General features: G+C 38.6%; 1 long non-coding RNA gene across 1 annotated transcript; it reads left to right on the top strand.

Annotated features, from left to right (window-relative positions):
- Nucleotides 1–2,139: 2,139 nt before the first annotated feature.
- LOC122153787 lies at nt 2,140–13,163 on the top strand. Its single transcript, XR_006165675.1, has 4 exons — nt 2,140–2,306; nt 6,813–6,884; nt 7,677–7,766; nt 11,464–13,163. It is a non-coding gene; the product is annotated as an uncharacterized LOC122153787 (long non-coding RNA).
- The last annotated feature ends 629 nt before the right edge of the window (nt 13,164–13,792 follow it).

The raw sequence follows: 13,792 nt of genomic DNA, 5'->3' as shown, positions 1-13,792 counted from the left end.
CATCCAAAATGGTAATTACTTGTGGGAAATAGCTTCATGGTTTTAACTTGCAATTCAAAGGGCTCTTTTCAAGAAAAAGAACTTTTAATTTGGCCTGTAACCTACACCTCAAGGCTACCCTACAACTTTGCACAGCAGCAAAAAAATTGTGAGTCTATCATATCATCCAGATTGAGAGAAAGCACTTAACATATATCGTCTCTGAAGCAGAAGTTCGTAATTGATGTTATCTTTGTAAATATTGTGTATTTGTTTCATGTTTTTTCCCAGCTTGCAGAATTTCTCACTACTTTGCTTGCTTGTTTCAGCAGTAAATGTTGATTGGCTAAACTTTAGTCTTAACATCAAGTTAACACTTTTTATTAAGTGAATGGTAAAATAATTTTTCTGTCTGTTGATGCTATTATCAGTCAGCAGACTGCTTACTTGAATATTGTCATGGTGTGAGCCTGGTCGGCAGCCAACCACCATGCAGCCACTCTCTCTTCCTTCTCTTCCGGCAATAAGAAGGGACAGAGAGCCAGGCTTGGGGTTCAAGATAGGACTGGGATGGGAGAAAATCCCCCTTTATGTGCACGAGAAAAAGGCAGACTTGCTAGGGGAAGAAAAATAAATCATACGTTTATTACAGACACTAACAACACATAACAGAGTAGGACAGTGAGAAGCATTGCCACATCTTGAGAACACCTTCCCCCCACCCCTCCCTTCTTCCCGGGCTCAGCTCTGCTCCCGATATCTCCACCTCCTCCCCCAGTGGCACAGGGGCAGGGAATGGGGGGTGCAGTCAGCGCTGCCACTTCCTTCATCTTCAGTGAGGGGAGCTTCTGGAATTTGTTCCTCCTGCTCCATCGTGGTCCCCCTCTCACAGGACACAGTCCTCCACAAACTTTCTCCGACATGAATTCCTCCTATGGGCCGCAGCATTCCCCACACTGCTCCGTCATGGGTCACTAACTTTCTCCGACTGGAGTCCCTCCCACGGCTGCAGCCCTTCCCGAGCTGCTCCGGCGTGGGACTCCCCCGCATGCTGCAATCCTCCCAGCGCTGAATTACAGCAGCGGGGCTACCTTTTCCCATGAGACCCCGGCCTTCTTCGGGCACAGAACCTTGATTAACCAGGCGAAAAACACAGGCCATAAATCAACGTCTGCTCCACCGTAGATCTTCATGGGGGAGGAGGGGCGGGGGGGAGGGGCGGGTGGGATCACCCTGCTGTCTCCCCATGGGGGTCTCTGCTCCGGCACACCTCCCCCCTCCTTTCTTCCTCCGTTCCTCCACTGACCTTGGTGTTCATGCAGCTGCAGCAACTCCTCCTCACAAGTCCGACTGCCCGTCACCACGTCCCTTCTTAAATACGTTATCGCAGAGGCGCAGATGATTGGCTCAATTTCCCAAACAGAAGTGGAGCTGACTTGGAGCTGGGGGAGCTTCGAGAAGCTTCTCACAGGGAGCTGCCCCTAAAGCCCCCTCCCCTGCCACCAAAAAAACCCACCACTCACTCAACCCAGGAAAAATGTTTTTCTATTTGTGCTCTGATTGATCACCAACTATTTCTGCTTTCTAAGTAGACACCTACAGCTGCGTTGTGTATGAAAATATCAACATGGGTAAGAAGATCTTCTCATTGATACCTCTATTTTATGTGCATATATGTTTCCAAAGCAAAGCTATCCTCCAAGCCTTAGGCTAGCAAGCAAATTTATCACAGTGCTATCCCCTGTAAAAGAATACTGTAGCAAAAAAGTTTATACAAGATTAAATGAAACACCACTTGAAATTCTGATACATATTCATAGTTCTGAGGTTTTATTTATTCATTCAGATTTATTCTTTTTATAGCAACATCATGCCAGGATTTTTTTACCTCCTACATCAAGGACTTAAATGAAAATCCTACAACCACAGAACAAAACCAGGCTTAGTTCATATGTTAATGAGTCAGGATAATTGCAGCTTTCCCTAGGTAATCTCAGTGTCAATTATTCATGAACCATTGACAGCAGACATGACATTTCCAACTGACAGCTTTCAGTCGTTTTGTTTACAAGTATAAAATGCTTAAGTATGAAACGTTAGAAACGTTAGATAGGAGTTAAGATTTGTGACCTTTTTTTTTTTTTTTTTTCCCAGGAAAGATGGAAAAATAAGGAAAAAAAAAAAAAAACTAAGAGATACAGTGAATTTTCCTGATAAAGTACAGAAGAGTAGCCTATTCCTGCCAGTAACTTTTGCAGTGCTTCTGGAACAAAGCTATTGCTCAGGTATTAGGATCCACTGATCTCCAAGATCTGCACTGAGCCCAGGTAACAATATTATGTCCCATCCTGTCACATAGATAGTGCTATGCCACTGAAAGGGGAAGGAACCATGTTTTCCTTCCCATCCCCGCAGTGCTTGTTCCCCCCTAATGCACCAATGAATATCACATGTAACTCATGCTTGGAGAATATCACCAGGTGCCCTGCTCCAGTTCTGTCCTTTGGTCCATACCCCTTTATACTTCCAAAAAAACTAACACCATTAGAGGCATATTCTCAACTTTCCCTTTTGCGAAATTGGAGTCCCCTAACTTCAAAAGCTGCACAGAAGTTAAATGCAAACTCTGCAACCTGCAATATATAGGTTCTCACACTAAACGTTAAATTTTACCTACTAAAAGTGAAATTTCTGTGTATCTTTAAGTGCCTTTGAAAGTCTTATTTTATGACTGCTGTTCTTATATCTGTGAAGACATTAGAATACTTTCCAGTACCAGCACCCTAATTGAAATTAATTGACAATAATACAATAGGGAACAAGTTTTTAAAGGCATTTGAGTGCCTAAAGAAGCAGACAGGTACTTAGTGAGGTTTTTCAAAAGATTCTACACACCTGACTCCCATTATGAAAAAGTTTAAGAAGTCTCAGTCCATTAATAAGCTATTTTAGTTTTTCAGCCTTCATACTAATTTTGAGATAATGACTATTTAAGAAAATGCTCACCGAGGCTGACCATTTACATTTTTTCTAACCAGGTTATTTTTCATTTGAATACATATATTTCTTAGCATAGCATTACAAATGTTTTTTTAATTCTGTTTTTGAAATAAACTGGCAAGGCATAGTGGAAGAACTGGGTTTTAATCATGACTAGGGCTTCTTGAGTAACTAAAGTGGTTGGTTTTTAGAGTGCGTCAAAACTCAGTGTACAATAACATATTTCCAGAAATCCAGTCTCAGCTAAAGCGCAACACCCAAGACATGGACCCGATCCTCCATACTCTTTCAGCACATCTCCCCATATTAACTCTTATCTTGCAGCTTGCACTCATAATTCACTCAGCTACTCCTTCATGGTTCACAGACTCCGGTAGCCCATATTAACGCTGGTCCCTCTGGACTCTTGCTGCTTCTACAGTTCCAAGACATATTACTTTTCCATTTCATTATATAATTGACAATGTTCGATTGTCAGATTGAAAAGAGATATGTGGAATTTCCCAAAAGCAATGCTATTTTAATAATTTATTATTGTCAACTTGTCCATGTTCATACAGTCTTGTATAGTATGATCCTTCATCAGTCCTTTACAAATATGTTATTTTTCATATGTCGGGGAGGGGGCTTAATTTTATTCAAAGAAGTAGGTAGATTTGGGGTCTGTTTTAGGCAGGAGTGGGGTTTTTTTGCTAGACAACAAGTCACAGACAGCAGCACATTTTTAAAAATATTTAAATTAATGCCTTTAAATTGAAATAATTCAGATGGACAATACAGTAAAATACTCTGAAAACATTTATCCCAAAACTTCAGACATACTTCTTTCTTTTAACCATCTCTGGTTTTATATGAAACCATTTGTGGTATTTAGCAAACATGGATGCACTGGAGGACTTACTCTTGCCCTGCAGCTTGCACCCAGAAGTCCCTTTTATGTGAATGGAACATGCAGCAAGAAAATCAAAACTGATCCATAGTACATATGTTTTAAATATACAACACTAAGTACCCTCTTACTATTTGTACATGTATATGGAGGTGTTTATAGTCTCAGCTTTCATGCTGATTTGCCTTTTGAAGGTAGAAGGGGAAAGAGGAGGGGAAGGGTTCTCATGTGAGTTTTGCAGGTTTTTAAATCATTTGTGTCTTGAGCTGTTGTTGCAGTATAGTGCAACTTAAAATACCATTGCCAGATACACTAAAACAGCGATTTTATTAAATCTCAATTAAAATGCCGAGGGAAATAACGTTCCATCTTATAAAACTCAAAATATATTAATGTTGATAAAACGAATTGTTTTCCTTGACTTCTGGTATTGATTGACTGACTTCTAAACCACTTGATAGTCTAAAAGTATTTCAGATAAAAGGCAAACACGACCTTTTGCCATGATTATGTTCCCCAGATAGATATTCCTGTTTGCATGCACAGACAAGCAGATACTGTACTGACTTTTAAAGATCTTCCATAGATGTTGCAAAAAGAGGCAAAATTTCCTATTCTAAAATAGATAACATTAAAAGCATCCCAAAAGACAAGTGAGCAACAAAATTTTTACTTGTAAAAGTTTAATCTCTCAAGTGTAAAGCAAAGTAGTATGAAAAATATTATCCAAAGCAAACTGTTTATTTTATTTCATATTCTGAGTAAACCATCTGTGATTAATTCTGCCATGTAAATATCTGCCATTAGCTTCCCAAAACTTGGACAGAAGTTGGCCTTTTTTCACAAGATTCCCCATTTTTTAAATAAGCTGCGCAGTGGAAACACTACTATACAATAGCAAATTAAGTAAGTTCTTCAAGAAACAATTGTTTAAATTTTTTACAGTTGCTCTTTTAACTATTATGAAGCACTAGTGCATAATGGGTAATTCCCTTTTGTTAGATTACTGTCCAGTTGTGCATCTAGGTAATATTTGTGATGACTAGCTATTGCTAAATTTCCACGTAATTTCAGTTCAAGGATAAGGTACCACAGAAGATTTCTAAAGCTGATATGTTTCACTCCTTACCCTTTATTTTACAGTGTCATTAAGGAGACTGAGCTTTGCACAACAGCCTATGCTCACATCCATAGATAGAACACTTAGGGTACGTGCACAGTACTCCTCAAACTTGTCCACACTTCAAACAAAAGTCTTTAAATAGATATATGGGGTTTCTGAAATTTTCTTCATTAACATATTTTTCTCATGCTCTCCAAAATAGATGTCAGGTTATTGTTTATGATTGGGTCAACTGTTGTGCAGACATTGAATGCTATTCATTGCTGTTACAGTGTCCAGAAGAAAGGGTGAAGAAGCCTCTTAAATAAAAAGGAAGAAAAAAGTAAATCTGACATCAGTTTTGAAAAGTGAAAATGTGTTTTGCAAATCAAAATGATTAATTTGTCATTCTCTTGGAAAAAACTCTAATCAGTCAGAGACTCAAAACGCATAGTAAACAAAACCAAGAAATCTACAAAATAGCTTAAGCTAAAATAACCTTTCAGAATAACCATTTTTTATTATTTTTTTATAACAACAATAAATGGCTGGATTGATCTTAAAAGGTAGCATTATTATTTAGCATAGCAAATACTGATATTGTAGATAATTGCAAATCAGTTTGAAAAACACTGACACTGCTCAATTGACATTTTCTGGTTACTAATATGAGCTGAAAAACAGCTCTTCCATTATGGATGCCTGAAGAAAGTTTTATACTGGTAGAGATTTCATCTTTGCATCTAAATACAATGCTGTTGAGCACTTTGCAAAATCGGAACACCTTTCATCAGATCAGCTGTGCCTAGCCAGGCACTGGTTCATAAGGCTGAAGAACTTTTTCAGGTATTGTACGCTTCAGTGAAGTTGAGTAGCAGATAAATTGCTTTTATACAGTGGTAACTGCTCAAGAACAAATTTTAAGGATCCCTCTAAGCCAAGCGATTAACATTACAAATGTTCTTTAACCCCATACACTTGAGAAGCAGAAGGAGAGGTGGGGGAGGGACACACGGAGTCTGGGCATCGAACATCAGCAGTAGCTGGGACCTGTTTCTTGGCATTTACACCATCCTGAATATTTACATGCAGCCAGACCCAGAATTGCTTTCCTTTCCATCCCTTTTAAGGAAACAAATTTCAACTGGGTTTTCACTTTTTTTTTTGGTAGAATAAAAACTGTGTTATCAGTTTTGAATATCACATTTAGCCTCTACTTGTATTGAATCTGTATCAGATACCAGATCTGATACTGAAGATATATATATACCTATGTTAATTTTACAACACCAGTGTCATCACTTAATACTGTGATTGAGACTAACGCAGAAATTCCTTATCAGACAAAGGGGATGATGGTTGGAATGGTGGGATCAGGCTACCCAAACAACAAAATGTATGTCAGCAATGTTACAGGTTTTAACCACAGGTAAGGGATGATACCGACTTGGTGTGGGCTTGGCTTGGCAGGCTACTATCTATTATATATGTATGTATATGTACTGTAAACACAGAAAAGACACACGCCAGAATCAGGCACCCTCCAACTCTGGATACAAGTCTGACTGCCAGCGAGTCCCTCCAGGAAAGCTCTTTCCTCTGGAAGAGGAGGCTGTAGGGACAGCCCCCATCCATCTTATACATGGGTCAGGTAAAACACACCCTGAGGCTGTCAGTGCACTTAGATTCATGAATCAATCAGATTTTTGTCTGACTTTTCTATTAAAGATCCTATTTCAGCAAAACACTTACCCACTCTGAAGTCTCTTGTTCTAGTCCATTCATGTTCAGCAAACCATTTGTTCCTGTTTAACGTATACTTCTGTGACACTTTACTTTCAGTGGGAAATTCTGCTACGGTGAAGATACATTTATCCGCTTAGCCTTAGGGCTTATCTCTGAAGTGACAATGAAGTAAGTGAGGAAGTGCAACATGTTAGTTATTCCGTATCAGTTCCTTACCTGAACTTTTTAAGTGTGCAATAACCCTCTCTGAGTAAGCACTAGTGCTGTTCTACCATACTATCCCCTAGCCCTGCAGGTCACCTCTGTAGTAAAGAAATATCCCTTTACCTTGTGTCTGCAGAGCACCTCTCATCATGACCAAAGATTCTGAGTCAATTCTATAAATAGAGAATTTATATTATAGCATGCAGCAATTACTTATTTTACTGTATCTTAATTATACATTCTGTTATGCAATTATAAATTAAAATGTCACAATCATAAAAATTTAAAAGCAAACAACAAGTTGGATTTTAAACATCAAATTGGATTATAATTTCACAGTTTTAGTGCAAATGTATTCCTACCTACTATTTCTCTTTGCTATTTCAGGGGTTTGTAAGATGTTAGAAAAACAAGATCCAACAAAATTATAATACTTGTGCCTAATATGTAGTTATAAACGATAATGAAATAACCTTAGTTTTCCAAAACTAACCAATCTTTTTTAATGATTCATAAAACAGAAGATCTCTACTAATTACTTTATGGCTCAAAGTTATTTAATGAATGTTATGTGCATGTGCTTACTCTCATGGATAGCATGGAAATGGATGCCTGTTGGCTATTTGAAGTGACTTTTGATTCCTGGGTTGGAAATGGAAATGCAGAAAATGCTTTCTGCTGGTAGCTGCGCCTGAAGGAATTTTATGTTTTCCGATTTACCTTCTTTCACTGAAATCACCCGTGTGTTTATACTAGGTAAAAGATGTGGAGAAACCTGTCATTGACCAGACTGCTGTCATCCATACGAAGACAAAACTTCTGGGTACAGAAATACCAGCTCACAGTGTAAGTGCACCTGTTTCTTAGCTTTACTGTTCCAGAGCTAGATTTCCAATAAGATTGAGATTTCTGTGAATGCAATGTGCTGTTCAGAGGAACTATTAAAAAAAAAAAAAAAAAAAGGAAAAATACAAAATATGCTTTATTGATCCTGTTAAATCAATGACAAAGCTCCCATTCATTTCAGGAACAAATTGTTACCCCACAGTGACCCCACAATAGCTCTAATTGTCTGCAAACTGGAAGATTTTTCTAATATGCTACTTTAAGCCTATCACATCAAGCCCTAATGTCCCACTATAAATAAAAACCACATTTTAACACCCGTAATTATATGTTTATTCAGATTTCAGAGATAGGTCAAGAAAATTTATCTGCATTCTATGAAGCCTCTGCATTACGTGCACTGTAAAATGTCAGAAAATTTAAGGAGTTCTTAGTTATTATCTCTTCTGGTTGCATTTAAATACACATGATAAATATATAATATTTAAATATTATTATAGAAATCCAAAATAATAATAATAAAAAAATGAACTTACAAAGGCCATTGGATTTTTCATAGCAACATCTACTAGCAAACTAGGCTTAAGCAATCATTTGCATCTCAAACAAAATTTATGGATTGGCTTTAATTTCAAGCATTAAAAATTCCTTTTTCTTTCTATTTTAATTCCATTACATGATACCACAGAGTTGCAACCCATCAATCTTTTTTTCCTGTTTCTCACTTTGACATTTCACTTCCTTCCCTTCTTTTATTCTGTTAAATTTCTTTAATATTATCAAATCTTCCTCCTCCTTTTGTTTTCTATTCTCAATGTTACTTTCTCTCTTTGTTTTAGCACATAAATTATTTATACCTGCAAATTAGTCCTGCTCTGCTAAGTCTCACTCGTGGTACAGTGTTACAAGCTCTTTCCAATAGTTTTCCAGGTTCTGCTCATTCTCATTTCTCTGTAGGCTTCTTCACAGCTCACCTTCATGATCACCTAAGTCCACACTATATGTTATGCCGGGGAAACCAGTAAGCCTGATGCCAACTTCCTATGTTAGTTCCCCTGTACTTTTGCTGTCAGGAGCTCACACTAACAAACCATTATTTATTTTTTTAAAGTGGTTAATTACTGATTGATGAGTATAGGAAAACAAAACAATTGTTGTAAAATGCTTAGTTAATTATACTTTGAAATGAAATTCTAAGCTTTTTGCACTATAAACATTTTATTTCTTTGCCAATGAAAAGCAGATCCTTTTAGACTGTAGAGGTAGTAGCTTTACCTCCAGTGTCCTGGGCTGCAGTGCTATGACCATGGAAATGCAGGCTGATGTACAGCAGGGCATTCCCATCCACTGTTCCTGTTCCTGACACTTGCCTCTTCATCCTTCTCTGTACCTGCAGCTGCACTAGTGGAATTACATGGGGAGATGAACCATGGGCCTGATTTGCATGTGTGTGGGGGGAAAGTCTATTTTCAGTCTGAGCATGTTCCTGGTTGAGCTTAAGATCAACAAACATGACTACTGGTGCTGGCAAAGCATAGGAATGGGCACATATCCCTGAGGACAGGGCAAGAGGAGATGGCAAGACTCTGAGCAGATGCCCACCATTATGTCAGTTTAGGATGATCTTAAAACCTCAGCACTAGGAATAATGACATGTTAGGAAGCCATAAAAATGCAGTATCACAATGGTATAGTTTGTGTCCACATATAAAGTATCTTAACACATGCTTAATATAGCCAGCAGTATTCAGGTGACAAAACTGAGCAAGCGGAGCAGGATTCTCGTCATACAACTGCATACACATCCTCTTGCTGCGTGGCTGTGAAGGAGTAAACCACCTTCACACAATCAGTCACAGCACCTCAGTTGAGAGACAGTATTTCCTAAACCAGCTGTCATCTGTTGTAATTGAGCTAGGAAGTGTTCCTGCTTTATTTCACTGGATGGTTGAATGGATTAGTTGAAGGTAGCACAGCAGGGTAAGCAAGCTGCTCCTTGCACCTTGCTTCTTGAAGTTTGGTATGGAATATAAGCAGTTTTTAATATCAAGCTGCATCAATACATTCTTCAGAAGTTCCACAAAATTGTGTAAAGTATTATTTCATCATACGAGTATTTTTAAAATATTTGTAAAGCCTTCACTTAAATTGAATAAGGGCTTGTCTTCATATGGCATTCAGTTAAGTACTTGCTTCATAGTAAACCATCTGGAATTGATGACCATATTTGACTTTTGTGATTACTAAGTGACTTTGCACTCCATCAGTAAAAGAGATTATTTACTCCAGTTTCCTGGTTTTGGAAATGGAATAACTGTATCTTGTGACTATAACCGTGCACATGCTTTAGACTATCATCACTGAAGGAAGCTTACTAGTATGCTTCTCGCTGCACTACACATGCAAGTCCTCCTGCTCTAATACCAGTTCTCTGGGGAGGTCACCCAAATTAAGGCAGAATAATTTCTCAAATTAATAGAATTCAGACATGCCGGACTGTCATCAGCACTATAGTTTAAATTGAAGTAATTCTTGATTCCTTTTTACTTTACTGCTCCGTAGAGCATAATCGTGGTTTATTCAACTGATGTCTCATAATGCAACAGACTTGAGCAAGTGGAGCATATCCGAAACTACCCTTGGCAAATGCAATACACTTGCAACCTCTGTTTTATCTTCACCCATACTTCTCTGCCATTACTTGACAGGTGTTTTGGAGTACAAGCACAATAGTTGGTAAGACATTTGACCAGAACAAAACACCTGTCTTTTGTCTCTATGTGAATTGCAGTGCCCATAGAAAACCTAAAGTGCTGGCCTTACCCTTCAAATTTTAATGCTTACTTTACAGAGGTGCAAATGGCAGCATAAGATAAAGCAAACTTGAATGAGCTGTGAGATTACACAAACTGTTAGATTCATATCTTGTGAAATGATTTTAAAATTTCTCTTGGATCAGATACCAAGTAGGCTAAACAAATTTTGGTATTTCTACATTAGAGGGTTGTAAAAAAAATATCTGCTAAGATGCTAAGCATATAAGGCTAATATCATATTTATTGAGGCTATGTGACAAATAAGCGTAGTTCCAGAGAAGAGGATTGAAAAGTAATGTTTTTTCCAGCTATAACCTCACCTTCTTTTCTAATATATTTTAAATTAACGTTCAGTGAAATTGTATTTTATATCAGATACTTGTCAGTACAAATCTGAAAATGAAGGGGGTCTGTCTATATGAGACTTGCCTGTAAGAAGGGATAATTTTGAACTGTGAAATGAATACTCAGCAAAATCAATTCTGCCAATTATAGTGGCAAATGTATTATCCGAACTTGCAAATATTTACTGTCTCTGAGTATGTCTGGCTGGAGTATGCTTTTCTAATAAGAAATTTATGCATAATGAAATGTTTTGTTTTCTGGCTTTTCTTTGCTTTATCAGTAATGGATTAGGTTGTAAGCTGAAGTAAATTAGCACTAGAGTTTTTTTACAGTGACTAACACAAGAACAGGTACAAGTCCAATATTTGATTCCTTTTATTGTCACATTGAGGCATGTATGCCTAGCCCAAGTTCTATATACAACTGCACAAGTTTTAATTCTCCACTGCTGCTTTTACAAGGTGTTCTAACAGCTGAAAACATCAATGCTTTAAAGGATTTCTTTGGTGATTAGAACTCTTTTACTTAAACTTCAGCACAGTTTAAAGGAAGCTTAAGATCTAGCCAGAGCAAGACAACTCCAGATCTTCAAAGGGTGGTTTTGCAAGCCTGCATACCAAACAGAAAACTTACTCCTGGAAAGGATAACCTTGGAGGAACAAAGCTGTACCTGATTTACCTGTCAACTGGGTCAAGACAGCAGCTGGGAAGTTACAGTCCCCTCACGGTGCCAGAGAATTTTTGTTTCAAATTAAGCTCAAGTCAAGCATGAGTTGCAGTTTCATTCATATTAAAATAAATGGGTGCATTATTCAGCCTGGAAATAGGAAGGTTCAATATGTGTTTGTGTGTGTGTATTTTTTTAATATGTATGTATATTAACTCATGAAAATTAGAAAGTTCTTACTCAAGAGGTACTAGCGCAGACAGAGAGGCACGAACATGAACTCCTAAATGTTTCTTTTCCTCCATGTTCAAGATAAGTGTTTGTCTCTGAAGCCACTGAATTTTCTTCATAAGGTTTCTTAATATTTCTTTTGATATCTATATATAAAACAATTGTTACATAAGAATAAACAAAACACTTATATACTGTGCTAAATGAACCTGAATTTTTTTGATTCAGGTGAGTAAATCAAGAATATTGACCTATTTTCTTGTCCTTTCCCTCAATAAAACTTTTACTTTCATTCTTTTTCTAATTCTTTAATTCTGTGTTTCCTTTGTTTTCTCTGGCCAGTGCTATATTCAAGTTCTGGCTGGAGTATCATGATATGCTCTGAGGCTAGCAGAAAATTAATATTTTTGTAATGTAAACTGGCATGGACAAGACTAAGAAGAGATACCAAAATCACAAATACCAGACAAAGATCAGCTATAGACACAAAATTGTTTGAAATATTTTCCTCTCTGTAGTTCTGTAGAACAGTAAAAGCAAACATGTTTATAGAATCTGTACAAAATAATTTTTAAGAAAAATTCCAAGGCAAAATTATCGCTACTCTGTCAGCTCTTAAACTTCAATGCGAGCTTTCACGTAACATGTTTCAACACATCAGAGGCTGTTCACATCCAAGCCAGCCTCTGGCCTCTGGCTCTCTGTGCACACCGAGCGGCCCCAGCAGCCCACCCAGTCCACCGCTGGCAGCTGCCAGCAGCCACGACACGGGTCCCACACATGGTGTAATCCCGCAGGCGTCAAGAGTCTGTGGGAATCGCCACTGATGCCAGGCTCGTCGCGAGTGAAGTCCCCTACCTGCTTTCCCAACTGTCACACAAGTGGCCTCAACTCTTTGATTTGTTTCATTCTCCATAGAGTAGCACTAACTGGAGGTTAGGGAGGGTAGAACCATTACAATAAAAAAAAAAAAAAAAAAAAAAAAAAAAAAAAAAAAAAAAAAAAAACGGGGGAAAAGAATAAACAAGCAAGAAGACACAGCACTGCTGGGGAAGGAAAAGGGCTTTGGTTCTGGATAATGCGACATGCCAGAGGATTTTTTTACCCTCTGCTTGTGAGACTGACAGGCAGCACATCCATCACACCCGTGGATGGAACCAGCACCCCCTTCTTCCCCTCGCACCCCCTCAGCCCAGCTGTGACTGGCAAGGGCGAAGCAAAGCCCGCCCAAAAGACCCCCTGTGTGGTGTGGCGGCCCGACGGAACCCCAGCTCATGCCCCAAACACCGACAGCGAGCTCGGGCATGGGAAACAGCCTCCGGCAGGCAGAAGCTATAACCTGCAAGGCCGGTGTCTTGGTTTGGGCTGAAATAGAGTTAATATTCTTTTTCAGGGACTAGATGAATGCTGTGTTTTGGATTTAGCTTTGGGTTTGGTATGGGAAGAATGCTGATAGCACACTGATGTTTTCAGCTGCTACCGAGACTTCAAGGACTCTCCGACTCCCCATGTCCTGCCTGTGCGCAAGGGCACAGGGAGCAGGGAGGGAGCATGGCCAGAGCACCAGACCCAAATTGGCCAATGAAATATTCCATATCATGGCACGTCATGCTCAATATATAAAGGAGGGGTGGTTGGGAAGGAGCTCTCTCGCTTCCGGGATTGCAATTGTGGGATCTTGGTATCTCGGGGTCGCTGGCCGGGAACGGGCTGGATATTGGTTAGTGCGTGATGAGCAATTACGCTGTACATTGCCTGTTTGTGTATTTCTTTTTGTTTCCCCCCTATCATCGTTACTGTTCTCATTTTATTGCCATTATTAAACTGTTCTTATCTCAAAAAAAGAAAATTTCTTTTTTTTTTTTTGGGGGGGGGGGGGAAGGAATAAAAGAACATACATTTATTACAGACACTAACAACACATAACAGAGTAGGACAGTGAGAAGCATTGCCACATCTTGAGAACA

This window comes from Tyto alba, unplaced genomic scaffold, assembly GCF_018691265.1.
Source record: "Tyto alba isolate M040663 unplaced genomic scaffold, T.alba_DEE_v4.0 Super-Scaffold_23, whole genome shotgun sequence".
Taxonomy (NCBI): domain Eukaryota; kingdom Metazoa; phylum Chordata; class Aves; order Strigiformes; family Tytonidae; genus Tyto; species Tyto alba.
This window is presented reverse-complemented; position numbering and strand designations above follow the sequence as displayed.